A 6,360-nucleotide genomic window follows, 5' to 3' on the forward strand; every position below is an offset into this window, starting at 1 on the left:
CGCCAAGCGGCAACAGGCTGTGCTGAAACTCATAAGCTTAGGTGATAAACCTCACACTGCTTGAGAGTTGTGGACAGCAGTGAAAGAGCAGGCAGATCTGTGGCTGAGACCGCTGAACCTACATCCAGGCATGGTCGTGTGTGATAATGGCCGTAACCTGGTGGCGGCTCTGAGGCGAGGCGAGATCACACACGTACCATGCCTGGCTCATGTGCATAACCTCGTGGTTCAGCGGTTTCTTAAATCGTACCCCGAGTTGCCAGATCTGCTCATCAAAGTACGCCGCCTGTCAGCACATTTTCGCAAGTTGGCTACAGCTTCCGCCACCCTTGCTGTGTTGCAGCAGCGTTTGCAGCTTCCGTCACACCGACTGGTGTGTGATGTCCCCACACGTTGGAACTCTACCCTCCACATGTTGCAAAGGATTTGTGAGCAGAAGAGAGCAGTTGTGGAGTACCAGCTGCAACAAGGCCGTCGATATTCAGGTCAGACTCCACACATAAGACCTCAGGAGTGGACCTGGATGTCTGACATATGTACCATCTTGACAAACTTTGAGGAGTCCACCAAGATGGTGAGTGGCGATGACGCCATCATTAGCGTCAGCATTCCACTTGTCTGTCTTTTGCAACGCTCTCTGCAGAGAATTAAAGAGGAAGCATTGCAGCCAGAGTATGATGAGATGGATCAAGAAGCCGTAGCAGTCGATTACACACAGCCCAGCCTCATCTCATCCCAAAGTGCATTGGGGGACAATGAGGGAGAGGAGGAGGAGGAGGAGGAAGAACAGGAGCTGGTATCATGCGCTGTAGACGGTAGTACCTGTACAACTGTCATACCGTCGGTTCAGCGTGGGTGGCCTGAGGACAGGGGGGAAGAGGAGGAGGAGAGCATGGTCAGTCGACATCTTGGTGAGGACACGGAAGTCTTGTCCATTGCCAGTCTGGCAAGCATGGCTGACTTTATGTTACGCTGCCTTAACCATGACCCTCGCGTTGTCAAAATGTTGGGTGACAGTCATTACTGGTTGGTGACACTTTTAGACCCCCGCTACAAGGAGAACTTTCACTCTCTTATTCCTGAGGTGGAGAGGTCTACAAAAATGGGGCAGTACCAGAAGGCCCTTGCTGCAGAACTGTTAAAAAAATTCTCATCTGAACACGCTAGTGGCAGAGGTAACAGTTCGTTGCCCAACCAAGGTGTACAGGCGAGAGAGACGCAACTTGAATCCAGCAGAGGCAGGGGAACACTGTCAACGTTCTGGGACAGTTTTCTGAGAGCCACCCAGCTTACAGGCCCTGAGGCGCGGGGTACTCTCACAAGGAGTGGAAAGTTTCAAAAGATGGTGAGGGAGTACCTTGCCGACCATACCAGCGTCCTCCGTGATTCCTCTGTGCCTTTTAATTTTTGGGTATCCAAGCTGAACACTTGGAATGAACTCGCTCTGTACGCCTTGGAGGTCCTGGCCTGCCCTGCCGCTAGCGTGTTATCGCAGCGTGTTTTTAGTGCCGCTGGGGGAATTATAACTGATAAGCGCACTCGCCTCTCAACAATGCTGACAAGCTGACCCTTATCAAAATGAACAAGGGCTGGATTGGGCCAGACTTCTCATCACCACCAAATGACAGCAGAGTAACAAAGTCAAATCCACTGTGTTATTTCGGGAGGAGTATTCACATGCTCCACTTCACACCCACACATGGGTATACGCTTCCTCATTTCGGCTGTTTTATGCTCTTCTCCTTATCCTCAGCCTCCACCACCACTATACCACCAGGGTGACCGTGGTCCGTGTTGCCATTATTGTAAGTTCCTCCGTCCTTATTTTTGGCAGCTTTTGCTTGGAAGGCATAAGCAAAGACTATGGGAGACCCACTCCCCAATAATGGGAATAATGTTTTTAAGATGCTGCACTGTATGGCTCTTGTAAGGGGCATTAAAACCATCTTGTTAAGCTACTGTGACCTCCACCACTTTTCCAAGGGGCATTAAAACCATCTTGTTAAGCTACTGCGACCTCCACCACTTTTCCAAGGGGCATTAAAACCATCTTGTTAAGCTACTGTGACCTCCACGTCTCTTCCAAGGGGCATTAAAACCGTCTTATTAAGCTACTGTGACCTCCACGTCTCTTCCAAGGGGCATTAAAACCGTCTTGTTAAGCTACTGCAACCTCCACCGCTTTTCCATGGGGCATTAAAACCGTCTTGTTAAGCTACTGTGACCTCCACGTCTCTTCAAAGGGGCAATAAAAGCGTCTTGTTAAACCACTCTGAACTCCACAGCTCTTCCAAGGGGCATTGAAATTTTATTTTTAATTACTTCTAACCTCCACAACTCTTCCAACGGGCATTGCATTTCCTCCTAATTTTAGTCAGCTTTTGCTTTTCAATGCAAAGGCGAAAACTAAGGGAGACCCACTCCCCAATAATGGGTAGAAGGTTTTTAGTATGCTGTAATCCACGTCTGTTTCAAGGGGTATTGCAGTTCCTCATAATTTTTGGAAAGCCTTCCATTCACTGCTTAGGCCAACAGTGTACAGGAGACCCAGTTGCTATAAATGGAAAAAACGGTTTAGTTAAGGCCCTCTGACCTCCATGTCACTTCCAAGGAGCATTGGGGTGCCTCAAAATTTTTGGTAGGCATTGCACTCACTGTATGCCCTATAACTGTGTAGCCGAACCGCTCCTTTTGGTACAGAAACATATCCTACAAGACATGTGTGGTTGACTGGCCTGATATTGATGTGAATGGTCCCTGTTCCTCCTGCTTTCTCCTTTGCCACCACCTCATCCATCATTTATCACCTGAAGCTTTGTTTTAACGGGAGTCATAGAACTGGGATAGTAGCAGGAAAACATCCAGCAATCCTCGGAGGAGGTAGGCAATGCGCCAAAACGCTGACCACCTCAGACCTAGCCGCTACTACATACATGCTCTTGCATTCCAAGAAAACAAAGCAGATGCTAACTTCTATCATCATCATCATGCTCCTCACCTTGGCACTCTCAACTCCCCTGATGGAGAAGCCAGGGCCCACCGGAGGAGTCTGGTTCTCTGGTGGGCTCATCCAATGCTGCCCTAAAGCAGGCCAGGCTAAGAAAAGTGTGGGGGAAGTTCCCAGGAGAAATAGGGGCGGCTGGGGACCGTGTGTGGACACCCGCCCGCGGGGCGGCTGGGGCCGAGTATGGACACCCGGTCGCCCCCTGGCGGCTGGGGACCGAGTGTGGACACCCGGACGCCGGGGACTGAGTATGGATTCCAGGCCGCCGACGCAGCCATGACGTGGTGGCCAGATTCTGCCTCCACATGCCTAAAAGGCCCAATTTTAAGTGCAAGCAAGCAGTATGGTATTGCAGCCTGGGGGTGGGTGGCTGGCAGGCTGCATACTTGCGCTTGCATTGCAAGGAATGGGAGAGGTACAATTGAACACTGCCCTGGGACAAGGACTTAAACGGGGATAGCTGCAAGTCTGCAACGACAGGTGCAGGGTGGGAGGCATCTTCACATGTGACATGAACAGGGGGTTGGCATGCATACACTACAGCGGAATAGGCTGTCCTTCCCACTAAATGCACTGGGGAGGGAACAGGTAATGTTTTGGTATGCGCGCTTAATCTTAAGTATAAAGCGCACCGGTACAAATAGGGGTGGTTGGGGACCGAGTATGGACACCCGGCCACCCCCTGGCGGCTGGGGACCGAGTGTGGACACCCGGCCACGGGGCGGCTGGGGACCGAGTATGGACACCCGGCCGCGGGGCGGCTGGGGACTGAGTATGGATACCTCGCTACCGAAGCAGCCATGAGGTAGTGGCCAGCTTCAGCTTCCTCCAAACTAAAAGGCCCCATTTCAAGTGCAAGCTAGCAGTATGGCATTGCAGCCTGGGGGTGGGTGGGTGGGTGGCAGGCTGCACACTTAAGCTTGCATTCCAAGAAAACAAAGCAGATGCTAACTTCTATCATCATCATCATGCTCCTCACCTTGGCACTCTCAACTCCCCTGATGGAGAAGCCAGGGCCCACCAGAGGAGTCTGGTTCTCTGGTGGGCTTGTCCAATGCTGCCCTAAAGCAGGCCAGGCTAAGAAAAGTGTGGGGGAAGGTCACAGGAGAAATAGGGGCAGCTGGGGACCGAGTATGGACACCCGGCCACCCCCTGGTGGCTGGGAACTGAGCGTGGACAACCGGCCGCCGGGCGGCTAGGGACTGAGTATGGATACCTAGCTGCCAAAGCAGCCATGAGGTAGTGGCCAGCTTCGGCATCCTCCAAACTAAAAGGCCCCATTTCAAGTGCAAGCTAGCAGTATGGTATTGCAGCCTGCGGGTGGGTGGGTGGGTGGTCGGCTGCATATTTGTATTTGCATTGTAAGGAATGGGGGAGGTACAAGGACAAGGACTTGCACGGGGATAGTTGCAAGTCTGCATCTTCTGATGCGGCAAGGATCACTTCTAATGGGCACACTTTTAGGCAGTGACCTGGGAGTCAGAGATGCTTCCAGGGGTCTTCCCCATGCCGTTCCCATGTATTTTCAGCACTGTATGCATGTGTCACACAGCACATGGCCAGATAAGGTTGTAAAATGTTAAAATGACATTTCCCGGTGAATGCATTTGTCACAGTTGAAAGCAATACAAAAGTGCAAAAATGCATAAAAAATGCTACTTGTGAACATAGCCAAAGGTGTGGAGGAGTATTTTTGTTTTTGGTTATTTATTTTACCTTATACACAAGTCTTTACCCTGGAAAGGAAATTCCGTAACATATTTCACAGGAAAACCGTTTCAGTTTCGTTTTTGAATGTTTTATTGTGAGCCCGTAAAAGTGGCTTAATACCTCTGATCACGTTGTTGACAGCAGTGACCTGGGGGTCAGAAATGCTTCCTGGGGCGATCCCCATGCTGTCCCCATATCTTTTGAGCACTGTCACTATCGTTTTGGGCACTTTTTAGGCTTTCTACAGACTGCCGGGGGTGCCATCGCAAAAATGCTCGGGTCTCCCATAGACTAACATTGGGCTCGTTGCTCGGGTCGAGCACCCGAGTATCACGGTGAGCTCGGCCCGAGCTTCGAGCAACCGAGCATTTTAGTGCTCGCTCAACACTAGTGATCACACAATTGTGACACAACCGGACTACACCACTGATAAAGCAGCCACAGCCGATACTTGAGAAGAATCTGTGACTTCTTTGCATTTAGTGGTTACTACTCACCTGGGTAGTCATATGTAGGAATCTCCTCTTTACACCGCTCATCACCCCTCACATATGTCTCTGTGATATTAATATGGGTCAAATCTTCACCCTGAAAAAAAATACTGTAAAAGTCACAGACAGATGGAGAAGTCCCATCCATGATCAGCTCTAATCCTGCCATCTCCACCGTTCTCATTACACAAGTATAAAACACAGAATACTGGTGGATAAAACGAGACAGAACACAAGACCTTCACAGCTATCTACACATCATAGGGGAGATCTCATGACACCTTCTCTCATTCTACCTGATGATCCTGAGGAACATTGGGATCTTCTTGTTTACAGTCCTGTGGAAGAAGAGGACGGGGACATCTCTGCGGTGTTGACCTCTTACTGGATAGATCTGGAGGAAACACATACAGGGACTGAATTCATTCTTTACATACAGATATTATAGGCCGTGTGTATTTAGTCCTGTCTATTACCTGGTGATGTGAGGGGCTGGGGAACCTCCATCGTGACGTTCTTGTATAGATCTTTGTGTTCTTCTAAATACTCCCACTCCTCCATGGAGAAATAGACGGAAACATCCTGACACCTTATAGGAACCTGACACATACAATGATACCGTCATCTCCCCGATCCCTCCATAACGTTATTGTATAATGTCCCAGCATTCCCAGCAGTGTCACCTCTCCAGTCAGCAGCACAATCATCTTGTAGGCGAGTTCTAGGATCTTCTGGTCATTGATGTCCTCATGTATCAGCGGGTGAGGTGGAGGCCCCGTGATTGGGCTCAGGGTTCTTCCCCATCCCTCAGACACAGGGTCCTGACAGCGCTCACTAGAGGTCTTCTTTACTACTGTGTAATCCTGGTTATGGAGAGACACATTAATAAATCTCCCTCCAGACATTTCCAGAGTCCTCACCTCCAGTTCTGTCCATCTGTTATTCCCATAGATAAGAATGATGTAATGTGACGTCATCAGAATCTCTCACCTTTCCAGTAAGCCGGAAGAGGATCTCTAGGGTGAGGTGTAATATCCTCTCCGCCATCTTCTTTCTGTCTCTATCCATTCTTCTACAGGAAAATTATATAGATAAATTATTAGTATCTCATATTGTGGGAATCTGAGTGGATTGAAGATGAGTTGGTGTAAAATA

The 6,360-nt window shown here is 49.7% G+C and overlaps 1 long non-coding RNA gene across 1 annotated transcript; it reads right to left on the reverse strand.

Annotated features, from left to right (window-relative positions):
• Positions 1-5,518: 5,518 nt before the first annotated feature.
• On the reverse strand, positions 5,519-6,044 carry LOC141219415 (uncharacterized). The gene is made up of 3 exons (XR_012287893.1): positions 5,889-6,044; positions 5,682-5,805; positions 5,519-5,599 (listed from the first exon to the last, which is right to left on the reverse strand). It is a non-coding gene; the product is annotated as an uncharacterized lncRNA (long non-coding RNA).
• Between the last annotated feature and the right edge of the window lie 316 nt (positions 6,045-6,360).

Source organism: Phyllobates terribilis, unplaced genomic scaffold (genome assembly GCF_046119375.1).
Source record: "Phyllobates terribilis strain yellow unplaced genomic scaffold, ASM4611937v1 Scaffold_268__1_contigs__length_2594270, whole genome shotgun sequence".
Taxonomy (NCBI): Eukaryota; Metazoa; Chordata; class Amphibia; order Anura; family Dendrobatidae; genus Phyllobates; species Phyllobates terribilis.